This window comes from Elephas maximus, chromosome 15, assembly GCF_024166365.1.
Source record: "Elephas maximus indicus isolate mEleMax1 chromosome 15, mEleMax1 primary haplotype, whole genome shotgun sequence".
In the NCBI taxonomy this organism is placed as follows: Eukaryota; Metazoa; Chordata; class Mammalia; order Proboscidea; family Elephantidae; genus Elephas; species Elephas maximus.
In genome coordinates, this window is record NC_064833.1 from 63,130,199 (window position 1) to 63,153,597 (window position 23,399).

Below are 23,399 nucleotides of genomic sequence, written 5' to 3' on the forward strand. Positions count from 1 at the left end.
GAAGTAGAACATTTTCTTTATGAATTATGCCAATTGACCTAGATATTCCCCAAGCACATTGTCCCCAGCCCTCAGACCCATAAATTGGTCCCTCAAGGAGTTTGGATGTGTCTAGGAAGCTTCTATGACTTTGCCTTGCACAAAAACCAGAAGATAAACTAGATAACTGGGAATGCCTAAAAATTAAACACTTACGCTCATCAAAAGACTTTACCAAAATAGTAAAAAGGGAATCTACAGACTGGGAAATAATTTTTGGCTACAAAATATCCAACAAGGGTCTAACCTCTAAAAGCTATAGAATAATTCAATACCTCAATAACAAAAACACAAATAATCCAATTAAAAAATGGGCAAATGGTATGAACAGATACTTTACCAAAGAAGACATTCAGGAAGCTAAGAGACACATGAGGAAATGCTTGAGATCATCAGCCATTAGAGAAATTCAAATGAAAACTACAATGAAATATCATCTCACCCCAACATTACTGGCACTAATCAAAAAAACAAAAAACAAATATTGAGAGGTTGCAGGGAGATTGGAATGCTTATGCATTGCTGGTGGGAATGTAAAGTGCTATACCCACTATGGGAAACGATATGGTACTTCCTGAAAAAGCTAGAAATAGAAATACCATATGATTCAGCAATCCTACACCTAGGAATATATCCTAGAGAAATAAGGGCCGTCACACGAATAGACATGTGCACACCCATGTTCATTGCAGCATTATTCACAATAGCAAAAGGATGGAAACAATCTAAGTGCCCATCAACAGATGAATGGATAAACAAATTATGGTACATACACACGGTGGAATACTATACAACAATACAGAACAATGAAGAATCTGTGAAACGTCTCACAACATGGATGAATCTGGACGGCATTACACTAAGTGAAACACGTCAATCACAAAAGGACAAATGTCATGTGAAACCACTATTATAAAAACTCACGAAAAGATTTACACACAGAAAGAAACAATCTTTGATGGTTCCTTTAGAGGGGAGGGTTGGGGAGAGGGAATCACTAACTAGATGGTGGAAATGTGCTAACTTTGGTGAAGGGAAAGACAACACACAATATAGGGGAAGTCAGCACAACTTGACCAAGATGATCGTTGTTTTGACAAGCCCTGCAAACAGTTTTGATGTGTACTAAAGCTTGTAATCACTTTCTACCCTTTGTTCAGGGAGAGAGAAAAAAAATGCCCAAGAGAGTACGTTAAAAAGTTAATTTGAATAGCTTTTTATATTGGGTATTTATTGTGGGTAATTTACAAAGTATTGGAAGCAACCACAAATTGAAACCCATAGTTTCTTTACGATCTCTTTAGCAGGAATCAACCTTATGTCACAACAGTTCTGCTTTTTCTCCTCTTTCACTTAGTAAGTCACACAAAATGCTCTTTATATTTAAACACCACTTTTTGTCCCAAGATATCAAAATCCTTGACAAGTAGTCAAAACACGGCCCACTATCTTTCTCAATTCCATGGCAGTCGATACCCCGTACCTAACACCATTGCTGTGTACTGGTGATTTCTTGGCAGGGAAAGTTTAAATGCCTTGGCTATGGCTGTAAAAAGTCAATGACGGAAGGAAAAAAAGAAAGCATTCATGTTGGCTCACATAGGGCTTTATTTGATGAATTACTCACTGACTTCTATTATTACATACGAAGAACAGATAGTGATGCTCATCAAGGGCAAATCCAAAAGGATGTTCTCGTGCTTTCTTTGATTGAACCTGATTTTTACGAATCAGTTGACCCAATCTACATTTAATTATGGTATGAAAGCTACTTATCTCCCTGTTACCTCTGATTGCCCAGGACAGATGACATTTTGAGAGTAAGATGCAGGGGCACACTACATTGGCGGGTCCTTGAGAGCCAAGTCTGTGCTGTAGTCACCTTTGAGTCCCCAACATGGTATCTTGCACAGTATATGTAGTAGGTTACTATTTCTTACTTGTATGGTGCATGAATGAATGAAGGAGTAGCAACACTTTTAGAGCTGGAGGCAACCTGTAATAGGTCAGGAGAAATGGTAGTTAAAACTACTAAATTCTCAAGACCTAGCTAGCATTGGGCTGAATGTTATAACAACTTGACCGTGTCCTCGGTCAGTGCAGATATGTCATGATACCAACATCTAATTAGTCAAGAGTTTCAGAACTAGAATTTGGGTATGCTTATGAGCTGGGAATACCCCTCACCTACTTTTTCTTATGATGAATCTTGGAATCCAAAAATCAACAGACAATATGCCAGTTTTTCACTTAAAATCGGAAAGTTTTAATTCAATTTTGAAGGCATAAAATAAAACTAATGAGCAAATGTTAGAATTTTCATTATTTTTAAAGAATCTAACTTCCAAAATGGTGAGATTATTTTCTTGAAAGATGACTGTTACCATGTATCATACGTAAGTGAAAGTTCCTTATCTATATTAAGTAAGGGATAACTGTTTTCGGTAATTTTTGTGACTTAGTTTGGAAAACACAAAGAATTGTGTGTTCTAAATAAAACAAAGTTCAAACAAAGTGACTATACATCATTAACCTTATATAACTCCCTTCTGTTGCATTTTTCTATTCACAGAATGCCAAACATAATTATGAAACTAATTTTTTGTCTATGATTTCTGTACCCCTTTCTCATTTTAATTTTAATGTTAAGTAACCTTTTTTAATGATCTTGTCTGAAAATTAGAATGTTTACTACTCTATTTTGTTTAACACTCTATTCTCAACACCTAGAATAGTATCTGGTACATAATAAATGCTTAATTCTTAAGTTATCTTGATTAAAATCCATACCTAGCCTTGCTTTAAGCACTTAAATACAGAAATAGGTTTTAATTCCATAGAGCCATGTGAATAATTCATAGTAAATGTTAACCCTAAGTACAATTTGTCATCTGCTGATGAAGATGACATGGTACACAGTGGAGATGTGGAATTAGTTCTTAATAATCTTGAGTTCAGAGCTGTGATAAAGACTTACTCAACACGTTACCATTTCTGAGAACATAATTAAAGGAAGAGGCTGATGAAAGAGCATGCACGATTTGCTGGGCTCCAACTGGAACTTGGCTCATCTTCATGGAACCAGCGGGTGGAAGACAGAAATAGTCAATTGGTTCTGTTGAATTAAACCCAGCCTAGAACTGTCCCTGGGTGGCACAAGCAGTTTGTGCTTGACTAGTAACCTAAAGGATGGCAGTTCGAACCCAGCCTGAAGCACTGCAGAAGAAATGCCTAGCAACCTGCCTCTTTAAAAGAGTTCAGCCAAGAAAACCCTAGGGAACAGTTCTACTCTATAATACATGAGATCCATATGAATGAGAATTGACTTGATGGTAATGGGTTTGGTTTTCTGGTTTGGTGATGAAAGGGAAGAAAGAGAGTGAGGTTCATGTTTCAAGGAGGATCGTTATGCACTTATCATCTCATAGAACCAGGAATTAGGCATGATTACAAAAATTGGCAGTTTTACTGCTTTAGTTGCTGTATTAGACAAAGTCACGGTTTTCATTCAATATTCAGGAAACCTTCGTTATATAAGGAGGACCACCATGTGGTCAGTGGGCTCGCCCAAATTTTGCAAACTTCAAAACTTGTGTAATATTAAATACACCCAATACACAGTGACCGTAAAAAAAACCAAACCCATTGCCGTGGAGTAGATTCCAACTCTTAGGGATCCCACAGGACAGAGTAGAGCTGCCGCATAGGGTTTCCAAGGAGTGCCTAGTGGATTTCAACTGCTGACCTTTTGGTTGGCAGCCACAGCTTTTAACCACTACACCACCAGGCTTCCACAGTGACCTTAAATTTAAAAAAAAAAAAAACCGTTGCCATGGAGTTGATTCCAACTCATAGCGACCCTATAGGACAGAAGAACTGCCCCATACAGCTTCCAAGGAATGCCTGGTAGATTTCAACTTGCTGACCTTTTGGTTAGCAGCCGTAGCTCTTAACCACTACTCCACCAGGGTTTCCACAGTGACCTTACGTAACTGTAAAATGTGGGTCAATGAACGTTTATTAAATCTGGCCAATCAGAATAATTCCCACTTTGTTGGTGGAGCAGTTAGGATGCAAATGGTCAAAGGTGGGCTTCTGGCAGGAAGAAGGTGCTTCTCTTCTGTTAAAAGCTCTAAATTTTCTTCAATTTTTCTATGATTAAAGGCTAACTTAAAACTTTAGTAAAAGTTGAGACTTTTAAAAAACTAAGTAAGCTGGGAGTGTTCAGAGTGGAAAAATATGTGATAATTTTAATAAAAGGTGGAATTATTGCTGTAAAAATTACCAGAAATTTTTTGTTCTAAATGTGAGCTTAAATGTAAATAATAGTATTTCAATTATATCTATAATTACACAGAAATGCACTGATATTAGCAGAACATTCTTTTAAGGAAATTTAAGAAGTATTTATTATATTGAAATCTCTACAATTCGAAAAATGAACTTCATTGGAGGTTGTAGCACACAGTATTAACAAACTGGCAGAATTTGAACATTTTCGCTCTCTCTTTCTCTGTCTCTCCTCTTAATCTCCCTCCCTTTCCCATCCTTTCTCCACCCCTTCTTTTTTCTTCTTCCACAAAGCATGTAAAAAATAAAAAAATAGTAGGGGTCAAAACCCCATATTCATTACAGGGGTCAGGAACGTGTAGCCGTTCACAGTAACAGATCACCTGGTTTTAAATCCTGGTTGTGTGTTTTATTACCTGAGTGACTACGGGTAACTTACTCAAGCCCTGTGCACCTCACTTTGCTCATCTGTAAAATAGCTAATAATAATGCCTACCTCTTAGGATTGTTGTGAGGGGTGATCTATTTGGTTTTAGAACTGCCTTTAGCACAGAGGAAGCATAATGTTATTTTTCACTTCTCTGCATATATAAAACATTTTGCATTTGGAACCATAGGCTTAAAATCTAATATTCACTAGTGTGAAGAGCTGATGGTCTAAATGAAGACCAAAAAAAATCATTATATTAATTATTCCTTAATTTTCTCTCTCTCGCTCTTTTAACCAAAAACTTGAATCACTATTTCCTGGCATTATTGATAAACAGCTCAAAACTATATATGATTTTGGAGCAGGCTCTGAATATTTGAAATAAGGGGAACTAGAAAATAGTGGAAAATAAACTTTTTGATTTTGCTTACCCCAAATGAAAGATGAAATAAGTGGTGAAATAGACAAAGCCTCTGCAGAAAAAGTATTACGGTAAGAACCTCAAGTATTTAAAGCGTACTTGAAATGCAATGCAAACGGCAGCAAATGACTAATTCTTAAATCAAGAAACCATCACTAAAATTAAAAACATAGATCCTTTCTTTTTCTTGCTTTCTTGTAGGAGGTGAAAGAGGAGTCAGTAGGTGTCAGACTATTTTAAAAGCAGGCTATAGTGGTGATATTTTGGAAGCATAAAATGCTAAGGCAGATCTCATAAATGACTTGTTTTAAATAATTTTATACTTAATAGAAACTTAGAAATGAATTAAAATTGTTCATTGTGGTTATACGAGAGAATTTTCTATAAATTTTAGTTATTACCTTTTTAAATGACGTAGTGCCATGCATTGCAATTCGATGGCAAGTTACATAAACAATGTTCTAGTATTAAGCAAAAATTACCACTTAATTAGATCTTGTTGCTGTGTGCAGTCGACTTGATTCCAACTCATAGTGACTGTATATGACAGAGCAGAACTGCCCATCGGGTTTCCTAGGCTGTACTCTTTACAGGAGCAGACTGTCAGGTCTTTTCTCCCACAGGGTGGCTGGTCAAACCATTGACATTTTGGCTAGCAACCGAACGCTTAACCATTGTGTCCCCAGGGCTTTTTAAATAAGATCTAGTAGACTTATTTATATAGCTACAGCTAAATTCTTACAAATGTCAGGATTATGCCAAACTAGATTGGTATATTATTTAACTCAGGTAAGACATCAGCATGGTCACTATTTGTTTATTAAGAAATGCAACTCTTTAGGAGGCAACAGTAGTCTGGAGAAGCAGACACCAAGACACACGAACTGGAATACGGGGAAAAAACAAACTATATATAGTTTTATTAAACCTAAAAAAAAAAAAAAAAAATTTTTTTTTTTTTTCCTGTTTAATATGTCCCTTTCCTTGAACTGATGAAAGTAATCCACAGAGATTTTCCTGGTTCAGGCTCCATGGAGGCCAACATGTGAAACTGTTACTAGTATCTTCAGATCCAGCCCATCACATTTTCATGCTCATCTCTCAGATGTGTCCACTTCCTACAGCATAGAGGAAAGCACTTGATTGACCATGCAATGAAACAGGTTTGCATTCTGGCCCTGCCACTTACTAACTGTGTACAGCTCCTAACAGGGGAAATTACTGAACTTCACAAACTTTAATTTCCTCTTCTGCAAAATGAGGATAATCCTTGCTCTATCAACTTCAGAGAGTTGGAATTGTCATATGACAGAATAGATATAATAGGGTTTTGAGGAATAGACAGTGCTTTGAAAATATAATTGATTATTGTTATTTCCAGGATGAGGGGGAATTCTCCTTCCTCTAATATAGTCAATATTTTATGGCCAGTCTAGACCTTCCAGAAATCTATTTAAAAAAAAAAAAAAAAAAAAAAAACACTTTAGCAATGTTTAGATGCTGTAGAACATATTCAAACTTATACATTTCTTCATAACCAGTTCTAAAAGCAAAATACACATACTGAATGAATTTGAAAACATAGAATGAGGTCAACAAGAAGTAAAAATCACCCTGTCTCTACTTGGTTCTTTTTTCCTTTATGTACAGTATATTCAGAGCCAAATTGTGAATATGCTTTCTTTATTATTTAACATTCTGTTCTTTTCCTTTAACATTTCACGAAAAAGACTTTATTAGGTTATGTAGTGTTTCCTACTCTAAGTATATTCAACACTTAATAAATAGTAAAAGCAACACTTATGAGCTACTATGTTTATAAATAAAATGAAGCTCAGTATAGATAACCTAAGGAAATATATTAGAAATTCATATGCTTTAAAAGATAACCCCTTATTTTGTAGATTTGTCTAAATGTTTTATCTATTTGTCTCTTTTGTCTAAATGTTTCACAGATTATTTTCATATTTGTAATTAAGAACTGTAAACATTTTATTTAATACTTTTAAAATAAAAAATGTTAACTGCTGTACTTAAAAGCTGGCATAAAAGCTCTAAAACAGTTCTTTTTAGTTATTTATAGGTCAATCTACTATTTTTCTCTGTTCCTAGAGATATAATCAAATGTTAAATTAAAAAAAAATTCATATTAGGATTGTCCTAGAGGCGATATAACCCTACAAAAAACCCAGTGCCGTCCAGTCAATTCCGACTCATTAAAGTAGGCTAAAAATTTGCAAAAATCACAAACAGCTTCTTCAAAGAAATAGATTTTCAATATTTTGAGCAGTTATTCTAGCATGGTTTTCATTACATTAAATAACTGGGGAAATGGCCAAATCGTTTTCAAATTCCACTAATATAGATGATAACTTTAGAGAAAAACATTTTTTTTTTCATTCAATTATCAACAGCCATGGAAGCACCAGTCAAGAAATCAAACGACACATTGCATTGGGTAAATCTTCTGCAAGTACCTCTTTAAAGTGTTAAAAAGCAAAGATGTCATCTTGAAGACTAAGGTGGGCCTGACCCAAGCCATGGTACTTTCAATTGCATCATATGCATGTGAAAGCTGGACAATGAATAAGGAAGACTGAAGAAGAATTGATGCCTTTGAATTGTGGTGTTGGTGAAGAATATTGAATATACCATAGACTGCCAAAAGAACGAACAAATCTGTCTTGGAGGAAGTGCAACAAGAATGCTCCTCAGAAGCAAGGATGGTGAGACTACATCTTACATACTTTGGACATGTTGTCTGGAGGGATCATTCTCTGGAGAAGGACATCATGCCTGGCAAAGTACAGGGTCAACGGAAAAGAGAAAGACCCTCAACGAGGTGGATTGACACAGTGGCTGCAACAATGAGCTCAAGCATAACAATGATTGTGAGGATGGCACAGGACCGGGTAGTGTTTCTTTCTGTAGTGCCTAGGGTCGTTATAGTCAGACCAGCTTGATGGCACCTAACAACAGAAAATAACTATCTTCTGTTTAGAAAAGAGATGGGGTTCTGGAAAATCTTGGTGATTTGTGAACATAGTTTATATAAAAAAAAAAATAGCTGAAAAGAAAATCCTGGGTATAGGTTAGTATACCTTGGTAAGCACTGTGAACATTCATAAAACTGAGATAATTTATTTACCTTCAAAACAGAACTTGGTATTCCACAGTCAAAAGTATTCTACTGAATTAAACGTCTCTTTGAACTCTATATAAAAATAATTAGGGTCCAACTTCAAAATTCACTTAGTCTCTGCTTCTCATTTTCTTTCATTATCTAATATTAAAATTACATTAGAAAATGCTCTCATACATAATCAATTTTCATACCCTATAAGACAGTCAGAAGTGTGCTAACACGACAGTTAATCAATGTTGAGTCACTTATCATATGATTTCTACACAAAGCTTAAGCATTCTTTCAGAAAGATAAGAATCTTTTCTATTTCATGTGTGTATGAAGTGTGCTTACCAAACCAACAAACTTAAAATAACCAGCTTTTGAAATTTAACCCAAACACTTGATTTGTCTATCATCCCCATGAGAATTCTAGTAGGTGTTCTACTCAGTTATTTCCAGGTAGAAAATCCAGATCCTTGGATAGCATCTTGCCCTCTCCCCCACCAATGTCACTGTATATCCTGTTATTCTAATTTTTATAATTAGAAGGGGATTTCAGAGTCACTACACATTGAACATTTTTGTAGAAAAAGAATTGCTGCTTTGTGTGACACCAGCATTATCTGATACCTTGATATAAATGCATTTCAAGAGTGACAGTGATTCAAAATTTTAATGAGATGTAGATATAAAACCACTACAAGAATGCGGGTCACACTTAGTTTAAATAAAAACCTGGATAAATACTATAGAAATTTTGCCTACTTCATATTGTGTTAATAATTGGTTATGCCCATAAAAAACCTATTGCTGTAAAGTCGATTCCAACTCATAGCAATCCTATAGGACGGAGTAGAACTGCCCCACAGGGTTTCCAAGGAGTGGCTGGTGAATTCTAACTGCCAACCTTTTAGTTAGCAGTGGAGCTCTTAACCATTGTGCCAGGAGGGTTCCTAATAATTGCTTATAGACATAATATATAGAACAATTTAACAATAACAGTCATTTGTCAGTTAAAATTTTTAAGATCACATTTATGTGGTACGATGAATTTGCAAAAGTATCAGGTATATTTTATTGTCAAAGGCTGCCTCCCAACCGGCAAATTATTTTATAGGCTATGTTCTAAAATATATCATTTCACTGATAACTCGACCAAGATATGTTAGTATGTAATTAATAGGGTAGAAACTCTGAGCCAGGAATATTTTTGTCTTTATAATGCATTTATTGGAGATATCAGTCATTAGAATCCAGAATGATAACACTAATAAGCTTCAAATTAATTTTGACCCAAAAGTTGTAGCAGTATCATCATAAGTTAGTGTATTTATATACCAAATTAAAATTCCTAAACTAGTATTAAAATTAATATAATGTTTATATGAAATATTACATATATAATACACTTAAATGAATTAATAAAATGCAAACAGTAAAGAAATTTCATAAATGTGTCTTAGAAATAGTATTAGAGGGAATTTATGGTAGTACAAGTTAATATATGATTAGTCATAAAGCTCTCAAATACAAACACATCTATACCCTGGTGGCGTAGTGGTTAAGAGTTTGGGTGCTAACCAAAAGGTCGGCAGTTTGAATCCACCAGGCTGTCCTTGGAAACCCTATGGGCAGTTCTACTCTGTCCTATAGGGTCTTTAAGAGTCAGAATTGACTCAACCACAACGGGTTCTGTTTGTTTTTTTTATACTAAGTTTTTAACATGAAGAGAAATATATTCCAGAATTAATTTTAATAACATTGCTTTTATTTGTGCTTATACTTTCTAATTGAAAGCTCTGGCATTTAGCATTTTTAAATCAAAGAGCTAATCAGATAAAAAGCAGGAGGAAACTCAACAATTCAACTCATCATATCTGTTAAAATAAGCCTCTGTAAAAGTGTTACCAAACTAAGTTAAAACAAAGCAGAACCCAAACTAGACATCTTTAATCAACAAACGGCTATTTTTAAAAATCTAGTTAATAGTATCCTACTTGTATAGTGACAAGGGAGGCTGAAGTAAATGCCTGACCCAGTTTGATTCTCTTACTAGAAACAAATTGCAGTACATTTGGTTAATGTCCTAACTTGGGGCAATGTAACTGCGGTTCTCCTGTTTCTTGTTTTACTCTGAGAGGGCAAAAAAAAAAAAAAAATTTTTTTTTTTTTTTTTAAGGACAGAAAGAGAACTGGAATGTTCCACAGCACAGTTTCCTTTCTCCCTTTCCTTACTGTCATTCTCCACAACATAAAAAGGGAGAAATACCTAATGAACAGACCTGACCGATTCACAAAGGGACAGTCTCTATTCAGATACACTCTATTCAAATGGGAACCACCCAAATTAGGATTTCATGAGGCACTAGAAGATTAAGTCATGAAACACAGATGTACAAAGGAATTTGTCATACATTGGACAATGTATTCCTCAAAGCAGAAAAGCTGATGGAAGGCCAAGAACTTAATGGGTAAAAAAATAATCAAATGAAATAGGTACACTTTTCAAGCGGAAAGACAACTGTACTACTATTCTCACATAATCATATAGTAGTTATCAGCTGAGAAATATAGTTTTAAAAATTTAAATATAGAAATATATTTTATAATTAAAAACACCAACATTCATAGAAATCGGAAGTAGGTAAATGCATGTTCATATTCCTATATTAAAGATTTCCTTTGAAATCTTAAAATTATTCTTATAACTTTTGGAAGGAAAAAAAAAAACTACCAGTGAAAAAATAAGTTTTCTTTCTCCAACTTGACTCTGAAAACAAAGATTTCTCTAATATTTTCCCAAGCACTTCTCTGTTTATTTTAAATGATATTATCTTTAATCAAATGTTTGATACAGAAAGAAGATATGCATAGATACACATACACTCACACATAATTGGGTAAATATAATTAATATCTGTTACCTAGAAAATATGTTTACTTATATAAATATACAAACATATGTAACACATATATTTTTATTGCTTGCAACCTCTCATCTTAAAAGCAGACTATGCCTAAAATCTAAGCCTCAAGCCTTTGGTGACTAGCTAACGAATTCAGTATTCAAACAGTGATTAACAATATTGACTTGGAAATTTAGGACAAACTTAACGCCTACTAGTGATTTACACTTTTTACTTGAAAGAGTAAAGTTACTCTGTTCCCAGACTACACATGAACAGGCTCTACCAATCACAATGAATTACAGCAAATTTGGCTGGAGCTGTCGATCAGCACAAAATTCTCACTGTGAACAACTGTGACTTACATATTAAACATAAGGTTACAGGCAGTTTTTGTACTTGTTTATGTAAACCAAATGGCCGATTCAATAACAGAAAGTTATATAAGAAAAAAAAATAAAACTATGTGCTTTCCAAACCCAGCAAAAATTGTCATCATATTAAAACATACAAGTATACTAAAAATGTAGCTTTTATAGGGTGGTGGATATTACTGGTACTAAATTTGCCACATAAAGTGAGCTCTATTTTTGACTTCACTTTAAAGGCATTGCTACTAATGAAATCTAATCGGTGGCACCTCATAATGAACAAGGTCCTAAATATTAAAATGCTTATATGGTCTCTTCAAATCCTTTAAGGTTCTGTAAAATAGAATGGTATCACAGACCAAAAGAAGTATTTTGTATATAATGTGCAAGGTTAATTTTCCTTTTTCACCAACTTAATGATATTGATTAAGAATAAGAAGCTTTTCTAACAGTTGCACATTTCAAAACAAAACAAAACTATATTTCAGATATGGCCAGATAATTAGAAGGAACTTCAGAGGCTTTTGTTAGAGGAAGTGAATGTTAAAGTTCTTTCTAAATTAAAGCTGCCCTCTCCTCAGAACTTCTTCAACACTCTAAGGGAAAAAAGAAAATGCCAACTGTTGCTCTTAAATAAGGAGGCATTCACACTTTACATAGTCCTTTACCTCTGATATCAACACGCTTCTTCCACAACCTTAATATCACTTCTGACAGTGAGTCAGTGAAAAGAGTGATTAGATATAAGGTACAATTGAGAAAGAAAATAGGATGGAGAATTAATAGCCAATTGACTTTTACCAGGTCATCTAATCAACTCCTTACAGTGTTAAAAATAGAAGCTAAGTCTAATTCCTGCAACTAGCTTAGCAGGGATCAGGACCTGGCAAGCTTATGTTGAGGTGGTCTCAGCCTCTTCCCCACTGTTGGCATTACCTCCACTGAGACATCTGCCAGTGAAGTTCAGAATCATTTCAAGGTTTAGTTTAACTTTTACTGAGAGAAGTAGGAAAAAGACAAGTTCATAAACATTTGGAAAAAGAAATAGTAATGAGATCTGGTTGCAAATTGCCCATGAGAATAAAAACAATAAAAATTGAAAACAATGATTAACCCTTACTATGATTTAGACACTGCATTACAATCTCATTCCATGTTATCTTCTTTAATCCTCAAAGCAACCTGGAGATTTGTTTTACAGATGAGAAAACAACTCCCAGAGGTTAAGTGATTGACCCTAAGTCACAAAGCCAGTAAATGCTAGAAGTGGGTTCAAACTAGTTCTAAAGCCAAAGCTCAAATTCAATTCCTAAAAGACATGATTTAAGCATAAGCGGAAGCCAAAACCTAAATAAATAAATAAACAAACAAGGAAAGAAATGGGAGGTGCAGCTATGGAGAGTATGTTTAGAGCTTTTTAACTAATCTTAAAAACGGTCAAAAGCCGTGTGAGAGCTCTAACAAGAAAATTATTATCAAATGGATCAAAAAACATTAACTTTATAGTCAGACATTTTGAGATCAATCCAATTGATTTGCTTTTATAGGGCTTAACAGCCTAACATTTTAATGCGATTTTCTTTCATTTCCTAGTTTGTTTATTAAAAGATGAAATTGAAATATTTAAGTATTTTGTCTGAACAGGTTAGTGATTTTTTTTTTTTTTTCCAAACAGATGACCAAGATGCAGCTTTCATCCTGCTTCTATCAAACTGATCATTTTCGTGATGTTTAATCTGTGGAGAAACAGTTACCTTAAGAAAAGCCCCATGAAGATACTAAAAGTCCACTATTTCAAACTTGCATGCAGATGGAACAGAAATGGGTTAAGTTTTCCACCTGGCTGAGATTTTGCTTTCTCTGTGTTCTTCACAGAAAATAAGATCGAAAAAGACATGGACATAAAAGAACCACTGGCTAATATTTTATTACAGTCTGTTTCTTGCATTTTGAATTTTCTAAAAGTCCAAATCTGTTGTAGTTAAAGAAAGATAATGTCACATGTTTTCTTGTCCTGGTCAAATAAGGCTGTACTTGTCTCAAATTGCTCACTAGACCTTTCTTCTAGCTTTGATAGGCATCACTCTAATACCCACCTTAGTGAAACCTCAAAGAGAAGAGTCTATGGTTTGGCAACAAAGGAGAGGATAAGTCATCTATAATTCACTCCACCACACCTATAAAATCAATCACAATAAACTTGTATAGAACACCAATTATTTTCTATTATTAGGCTAGCTTTAAAAAATAAATGCTATTAATTCATTCAGTTGTTCAACAAGTATTTTATAAATCCCTATAAGCCAGTCACTGCACTGACTGCTGGAATTGCAGAACTCTTGATGCCCTTGGTATTTTACTGCTATCAAATAAAAAGTTTACATTTATCGAGTGCTTATCATAGTATATGTTACTGATAAGCTCTCTAGAAATCTTAACATTTATAAAATACTTCAAATGCTACTCTCTGATGCTGTGCTTTGCAATCCTGGGTTGTTCCCTAATCTGGAGAAGACAAAAGAAATGTAATTTAGATTTCTTCTCTATAGGATCACCAGCCACGTCTTAGCCAAATAGGTACATGTTTATTTATCCTAAAACTCTTCTGTGCTGATCATTAAGGAACTCCAATAATGAGGGTATATCGCGAACAGTTAAGAATGTCAACATCATTTCACCTCGGCTTGACCCACTGCGGTAGAGTACAAATTTGACAAAGGCAATTTCCCCAAGAACTACTCACTTCCTTCAAAGTCAGGTGAGACTAGCTGGGTTGAAGAATGATTTGTCACAATTTATTTCTTAGGTTAGCGGGTTAAAAAAGTGCTCATAAAGTTTGGCCAGAATGAATGCTCCAAACAGGAATTATTCTTCAGAGGCTTTATTTTTTATTTAGAAATTCATACTAATAATTTTACTTTTCTAAAATTTTGATATAAAAATATCTATCCAAAACCAAAAAAAAAAAAAACAAACCCATTGCTGTGGAGTCGATTCCCACTCATAGTGACCCTATAGGGCAGAGTAGAACTGCCCCATAGGGTTTCCAAGGAGCGCCTGGTGGATTCGAACTGCCGACCTTTTGGCTAGCAGCCATAGCACTTAACCTCTAATGCACCAGGGTTTCTGTATAGTTACTCTTTAATATTTGATGGCCCTTAAATCTGAATTGGGATTTGAGTGAGTCTGACAGGTCAATACCGGTGTTCCATTGGGTTATCACCAATTCAGATTCAACACTATTTCCAGTCCTACCAGGATTAAGTTTGAAAATCAGGGCCTCAATATCCAGATTGTTTTTCACTACATCACAATGAACAGAGAACCTGAGGGTGAAAGATGGTTGAAGAGGAGTGTAAAAAATGGCATTAAAGGTATTACTGACTCTTCTGTTTTCCTTCAGGCAGGCTTTTCCGTACACAACAGAAAGGAATGCAGCAAGCTGTGTTCCTGCTATTGCAACGACCACAAAACTGGTGCTTTCATAGCCACTGCAGAACATTATAAAAGATGGTGCGGGTGGCTTATACTTACACAGGCCGAGGTAAGAACGCTTATTTGTTTTAAATCTGCTTCTCAGAGAGGGTTTGGTCAGACAGCAATAAAGGCAAAGGCAAATAATAGGAGAAAATCCCTCTTCCTGGTTATCCCTTCACCCAAATATCCCAAAGAAAAAGCATATGTTAAAAGAATGTGGTAAGGTTTCTAGGGTTGGCAATGTTGTGAGGTACGTTTCCATCTAAACAAATGTTCTGGCAATCCTTTAGTTTTAAGTAGCTTCTCAAAAATCAGTGTTAAGTCATCTTGATTCACATTAATGTCTAAGTCAAATAGGGTTTTAGAACATGATGTGATCCTCAGCAAGCCCTCTGTTTCCCTCTTTCCCTCTCTCCTAGACAATGCAAATTGAGACACAGTTTTCTGTTGAGGAGGTAATTAGTCGTCTTGCCAACTCTGTTTATGCTTCAGATATTCCAAATATTCTGCAGTTTAGCTTACAAGACAGTCTCATCATTGGGCTATAATTATTTTGCTTCAGGATAAATTAAAAAGGATACAATTAAGAGAAACCAAGTGAAAAAAATATATAAAAGATTCACCATTATAATGCAGGTACATAAATTTGAGCTAAAAAATGAACAAAATTTTAGATTAGGCTGGATCAAATGACCCATTGCTTGAGCTTTAAAACCCTACCTATAGATGTTTTTGTTTTTCTACATTATTGTTACAGTAATTGACTGACATCTGTAATGCAAACTGTAATTCTTTGAAATGATGGAATGTGTGATTGAGAGACTTGAAACATTTTTATACTTGTGTTTAGTACAGAAACTAGCTAGAAATGAAAAAAAAAAGAGTATTTTCTTGCTCAGACCATGGGAAATTATCCTATTACATTTCTTGCATTCACTTTTAAGATAGTTATAAATGGCTTCAGGAAATACCAATAATATCTATTGAAAAGGATTGTGATATTTATAATCAATGTATATATTTAAATTATAAAAGATGTGTGTAGCCTTTGATCCAACAATACCATTCCCTACTACTCTAAGAATTCTTTCATCAAAAGTAAAAGTACCAACATACGTATAAAGAAATATATACAACTATGTCCATTCCCACAAACCTTGAAAGCACAAAACAATTTTGAACTGAATAAATGTTTGTCAATAGGTTTTGTTTGAATAAATTATGGTACACTCATAGTACATATTAACCCAAACAAAACCAAACCCGCTGCCACCGAGTCGGTTCTGACTCATAGCGACCCTACAGGACAGAGTAGAACTGCCCCATAGGGTTTCCAAAGAGCAGCTGGTGGATTTGAACTGCTGACCTGTTTGTTAGCAGCCAAACTCTTAACCACTGTACCATATTACTAGGCATCTATTAAAGATGTTATGGTAGTGTGATGCTAGATATCTTTAATAGTCAAAAGACAATACACAAAGTGCTTTACAACTAGAAATTATAAAAATCTACTAAATAAAATATAAATGTACATCATATTGGGCATTTTATGATATTTCCATTAAATTTCACTTATTTTAGGAGCTTATATAGTTATTATCTCATTTTAGGTACAAATAACTATTTTTGGAAATGTAAAGAAAGCAACAGATTAAGTTGTCTGTCCTCTGCCTGTTTTGTTTATTTTTCTAGATTAGTGTTGTCCTTGTCACACCTCTTTTTGAATACTACCATTAGCAGGAACCACGCTAGCACTGCCCTCCTTAAGTATCAGCTTAGGGCATTTTATGCATCTGTTAGGCTGGCAGTTGTTTTAGAACATAGGAGGGATGAGCATAACTTGCCATTTTTTCCTTAATTTAGCAAAATCAAATATTTTACCACAGACAGCACAACCAGAAAGAAACAATATTTTGAAGCAGATATTATTCCATCCTAAGAAAAATGAATATATTTCAAAGCCAAATACAGCACTCCATTGCTGGCACTGTTCTTCCACAGATTTGGCGGTACAGTACTCTGAGAGTCGCTTCTTTTTTGGAAGAATGGTTGTCATAGAAAAACTCTAAATAAATCATTTGGAATGTGTAACATTCAGAGCTCCTTCTGGGATTCCTTTTCCATGAATCAAGGTTCTCTGAAGTGCTATTCTCGCTAGCACTTGCATCCACAGCTGCCTTTGTGCCAGTGCTAGTGTAGAGCTCTTATTTCAGGTCCTAATGCAGAGAGAACAATAGAAGGAGAACTTCATAAGCAAGACCAAAAATGCAGGAGCTAAAAAAGGACACACACTGTCAGAACGAGCCCAGGGTGGATGTTTTTAATCCATTCACTAAGGATGGGCTTTAGTGGGTCTTTAAACACCTGCAATTGTATGAGAAATTGTGTGTGTGTGTGTGTGTGTGCTCTTGAGGAGATGTGTGTGTGTATGTGTGTGTGCTCTTGAGGAGATGATATGTAGCCTTTACTGAATTCTCAAAGGGGTTGTAACACCCAAATGTTTAAGAAGCTCTGGAAAGATTAGTCACAAAGTAATTTTAAAGTACTCTGATGACTCCAACCTTGTTTGTGAAATGCTTTCCTTCACTCTGTTGTACTTCAAAGAACAGCATGGTAATGTGGAAATAGTCACTGGTATTTAAGTGACATCTCTGAGCCTCAATTTCCTGTATATAGCATATAGTGGGAGGATTATATAAAATACCATAGATGAAGAGTATCTAGCAGAGTATCTAGAAACAAGATAAGTACTCATATACGTAAGGCCCCTTTCCCTACTTAATCTTTTTCAATAGACTGCATCACCTTGAAAGCAGGCAATCTTTAAAGATTCACTTTTATGCTTGCATACTTTTAACAATTGTTTGCAAAATTATCCAGGCACTGGGTTTTTTTTTTTTTTTTTGCAGAATTATATGTGTGTGTGTCAGCTTGTGTACGTAAGCTAATACATATCCAAGGACTTGTAAACTCCCAGAAGATTTGTTGAATATGATCCGTTGTGCTCTTACTATATTTATTGTCATGTAAGTGTTTTCTCTTAAACTAAATTAGTATTTGTGCATATGTTGAGAGCCTAACTTGGCTGGTGGAGATGGGTAAGTAGATAAATACTCCTGGGAAATAACAATAAATTTATTTACTAAAATCAAATTATTGAGCACCTACTATGCATATACATAGCTAAGAAGTGTACTATGGGTTGTAGGTAACACAAAGTGGTCAGTCACAGACCCTGCTCTCCGGGGCTATTTTAGAAGAGCAGATAAAGTGTGCTCACTTCTTGAATTAGAAGATAATCTAAGGGAGAAAATGCTACAGGAATTTAGAGCAGTGAGAAAGTACATCTGAGCGGGGGTAGAAAGGTGGGTTTAGGGAAGGCTTCATGGAAGTGGCAGTGTCTGATGTGAGCAAGGTTTCAACAGGTAGCAAGATGAGAGAAAGGGACAAATGAAGACTTGTAGCAAGATATCACAGGGCACACACTGAAAATAGAGACCACCGGCTTTTAGTTATTTCACAGGATACTTTAAGAGAATCAGTAAGAAATTAGATAAAAATGTAACACAATGCTTGATGTGTTATTGTTGATAGGTGTCGTGGAGTCCATTTTCAACTCATAATGACCCCATGTGATATAGTAAGATTTGGCCCAGAGGGTTTTATTGGCTGTACTCTTTACAGAGGCAGATTGCCAGGCCTTTCTCCCACACAGCCATCACTGACAACATTCAAAATAACACTTTTTCTATCCATTGTTGGTGGAGGCAGTGGTGGAACAGATATGACATTTCTTCTTTAAGAGGCTTATTATTCCTGCATTTCTTCTCCATTTTTCAAAATCTCACGATAGGGCTATTTCATTTGTCGCTAATGGCAGTAATGCTGCACCAGAAATGTGCTTTTGTTACAAAAGGGCAACTTTGACTTCTAAACCTGTACTCTCTGAGTTGGTGATAACCCTGACTGCCGGCCACGCTAGGTATGTTTTCTGGTGTGATTGTCAAGCAGTAGATTTCCTTTAATTCTATCGTGTCAGATGTGCAAAAGTGCCTGCAGTTCCTTTAGCATCTAAGGCACATCCTGCCATTTTCCAGTCTTTGTGGTTAAGGAAAACCCTGGTGGCATGGTGGTTAAGTGCTACGGCTGCTAACCAAAAGGTCAGCAGTTCAAATCTACCAGGCGCTATGAGTCAGAGCCAACAGCAACGGGTTTGGGTTTTGTTTTTGGTTTGTTTTGGTGGTTAAGAGGTACTGGCATTAACTAAAAGGTAGGCAGTTCGAATCCATCAGGTGCTCCTTGAAAACCCTACGGGGCAGTTCTACTCTGTCCTGTAGGATAGCTATGAGTCAGAATCGACGCTACAACAATGGGTTTTGTTTTTTTGTTTTTGGGTGGCGCAAATGGTTGAGTGCTCGACTATTAGCCAAAAGGCTGGTGGTTTGGAACCACCTGGAGGCACCTAGGAAGACAGGCTAGGCGACCTTCTCAAAGGTCACAGCCTTCAAAATCCTACGGAAATGTTCAACTCTGCACAAATGGGGTCGCCACGAGTCAGAGTTGAATCAATGACAACTAACAACAACAACAACAACCCTGTTTCTGAATACCAGCCAATTAATTTTACCTTGCCCAAAGACTCTTTAAAGAAAAAGAAGTAAAGTCATAAATCAGTTTGAGTCATAAAATCATAAGTATATTTATTCTGAACTTAGAAACTTTCCCCAGAAATTGTTTAAATATGTGAGTCCAAATTCTGAAGTTCCTTAAATTTAATTCTCTTCCTCAATTGCACCTAAATGAAGAATAAAATTTCCATTTTCCTTTCTTTCTTCCCATTAAAGTTTCTCCTAACGTTAGTGTATTCCTCTTACCTGTAAATACAGCTTTGGCAGCACCAGTCCCCTGATCCTGGTCCTATTTGTTACCAAATGGCTCAGATTCTTCAGAAAAAAAAATAAAAGACACATTCTATTCCTTACCATCCTTAGGCTTCTCTCATGCCCTGCTCTTCAACAAAAAGATGTCTTTTAACATTACAGAAATTCTTAATGTAGTTCTTCTGAGATCATTTGCACTAGTCTGTATACTTTGGGCTAATTTCTTTAAAATAAATTACTATATCAATATTCACTGTCATTTCTTTTCTAGGATAATTATTTATATGGTTAAATATTTTTTAAGATTAGAAAATAAAGGTGGTAGAATAGAGGGGTTTTGCTGTTGTTGTTTCCTCCATCTTCTAGCTGGCGTGCCTAACAGTCAAAATTCCAGAGTCTTTTGAAAATTTGGAAACCCTGTTGTCGTAGTAGTTAAGTGCTATGGCTGTTAACCAAAGGGTCAGCAGTTCGAATCCGCCTGGCACTCCTTGGAAACTCTATGGGGCAGTTCTACTCTGTCCTATGAGTCGGAATTGACTTGACGGCGCTGGGTTTGGTTTTTTTTGGTTTGAAAATTTAGTATTTCAAACCCAACCCAAGCTCAACAAACAACAAGAGCAATAACATTGATGACAATTTTTTTTTTATTGTTGTCATCAATGTTATTGCTATATATATATATAATAAGCCAACAAAATAAAGAAGTCATCCCTGAGGTTTTCAAGATCCCAAGGGACAGTTCCTGGAGTAGGCCACTTTCTAATGGGATTTGTCCACCCCTGCCCTCCCTTTGCTTCATACACTGAAGATGGAGACAAAGAAACAAATTCATATTTTTTCTAAAATGCATCAAAAAAAGAGAATTTGTAATCTGAAAAGCAATAATGATATATAAAGCAATTAACATGGTTTTTCAGAACCAGTATCTTTGTCTAAAAGCAGTATTGAAAAAGAAAGGCAAGCAGAGGGAAATTTTTTAGCTATGAACTATGCTCCTCTTTTTCAGTGAGCTCCACTCTTTACATTTGCTAAAATAAAATTACATGGTTGTTGAGTCAGACTGTCTCTCTAACTTCTAGTTTAAAGATAACAGATCTCCTTTTAAGCAGAATATTGGCACACACACACCCTACAGTCTGGCTTATGGCAACTGTTATCTGTTGGTGAAGTGGCACATTTGCAATCCCCATAACAGCCATCTTAACCATTTCACAGCATAATATTCAAATGTACATCCCTAGGTGGCAACAAGAACAGGCACTTGAGCTCAGTAGCAGAGGGTTTGTGGGGAAATTCTAGGACAAGTGGTAGGAACCAATAAATGGGGAGACTCTCTTATGGATGTTCAAATTGGGCAGCTGCATTGGCTCTCTGGCTGTCGATGGGGAAAGCCTCTCTGGAAACTCTTCTGAGGTTACTGGGAAATCCTACGGCTAACACACACCTTGCTTTTTTCAGGAGGACTTGACCCAAACCTATACAGCTAGATGTCTCACAACCCAGCTGAACTAAAAAAAAAGGCTTCAAGAAAATATGGATAGGCAGACATTTGCACAGGGAGCAAAATGGTCCGGTCTCTCGCACCCCAAAAGATTCTGCTTGTCCTTTCAACCCTTCTGGTAACCGCAGTGACTACAATGAAGGGAGTTATGGGAAACCATGTTGGTATTGGGCTAAATGCAGGGTTTATTCATGTCACATATTTGGCGAAAGGGCACGGGTTACAGGTTATAACGAGAATACCAAAACTGGTGTAAGGCAATGTCCTTTCTAGGTCCTTGACAAAATCAGCCATGCAACAGAGATGGTGAATAGGAACTGACAAGAGTTGGCTTGAGAACGGTCACAGCGTTCCCGAAAAAGATCAATGAAATGATTGACAGAAAAGATGGTAAATGAAGGGAGAAGCCAGAGTCAACGCTGCTCAACTCAAGCTGAACTCCAAGAGATAAGTTTCAGTTCCAAATACTCTTTCTCAAGATTCGGTATTGAAGGCGGTGATTTGACATTGAGGCGAGCACAGACCCATTCTGACAACAGGGAAAGGAGAGGACAGAGGAGAGCAGGAGAGAAGACTTCTCATTATTTATTTGCCTTGGTTGCTACCAGAAGCCTGTGGCGTAGTGGTTAAGTGCCACAGTGCTAACCAAAAGGTTGGCAGTTCGAATCCACCAGGCGCTCCTTGGAAACTCTATGGGGCAGTTCTACCTTCTCCTATAGGGTCACTAAGAGTCGGAATCCACTCGACAGCAACGAGATTGGTTTTGGTTTTTTTTGGTTGCTGCCAGGGACCTGCTGTTCCAAAGCTAGAAAATAATCAAGTGAAGGTAGAAGATAGAAAGGGAAAAGAGCATCTCAAATTATTGTACATTTTGAATTCTATCCAGTGTCTAAGCGAGTCTGGCATACAAATTGTCGATTATCTTCAAAAGAGTAAAAAGGCTGAACGCTTTCTTTGTTTGCCCAGTAACACCAATCCTCCAATCCCAGACACTTGGCTGCTTAGCATTTCAGTCCCAGTTGTTGCTCTTCCGTCTATTGAATGCAGCGGGGTTATTCCCCTTCTTCCCACTGTATTACAAACCTCATTATTCCCCGAGCAGAAAGCACCAGGCAGGGTGGCCAAGGCTAATAATAGTCCAGCCGCTTACCTTTCCAGGACAGAGTCAGCGCATGTCCCCGGCGCCCGCTGCCCCGGGCCGCAATCGGCGCCGCGCGGTGTGCGTGGTCAACTCCCGCCGGCCCCCACCCCACCTGCCAGCTGCAGCAGCTGCTCCAGCCGCCGAGCTCCGGCCGCATTAAGTCATCCCCCCTCCCGGGCCGGATCGGCGCATTCAGCCCCAGCCGCGGGGGGAGAGGGACCTCTCCCGGCCACGCGGAGGCCTCCTGGAAACTGCGCCGGGCCACTGCCACCCTTCCAGGGTTCAGCTTTATTTTCTATTAAAGTAAGGTATCGCCGGATTGTAGACCAAGAGAAAAAAAGCCAGAGAGACTTTCTCTGCATAGCGTGCTTCCTCCAAGCGCTCCCCTGTCACTGCCGCTGGATGGACAACTCCATGCGACCGTGTGGGTTTCCCACCCTCTTCATCTTCATTGTCAGTATTGTTCATTTCGCCGAATTTGAGAGCTGAGATTGTCTATTTAGATTAACACTCAAACACTCCGAAAATATTTTAAATTGACAATCTTTCTAATTCCATTATCAAATGCTCTCCCTGCCGCCCAACACACTCAAACTCAAACCACTCACAATGATTAAAGCTGGGGACCTCTCGCCCTCTTGCCTACGTAATGGAAACGGGAAACTCCCAAAGGAATAGAGAAATGGGGCAGAAAGCCCTCAAGGAAACGGAGGGGGTCCCCTTCCGCCAGGTTTTCGTTGCTGTTTAGTGGTGCAGTGATGGACAGATGTTCCCTCTAATCCCTTCTTAATTGTACGAATTGCTTGGGCGACAGCT

General features: G+C 36.7%; 1 protein-coding gene across 1 annotated transcript in view; it reads right to left on the bottom strand.

Annotated features, from left to right (window-relative positions):
* PKIA (cAMP-dependent protein kinase inhibitor alpha) overlaps nucleotides 1-22,721 on the bottom strand; it is a 111,295-nt gene extending 88,574 nt beyond the window's left edge. The window contains exon 1 of the mRNA XM_049854466.1: nucleotides 22,593-22,721. The gene's annotated coding sequence lies outside the window, so the exon portion shown is untranslated. The remainder of the gene's footprint in view (nucleotides 1-22,592) is intronic.
* Between the last annotated feature and the right edge of the window lie 678 nt (nucleotides 22,722-23,399).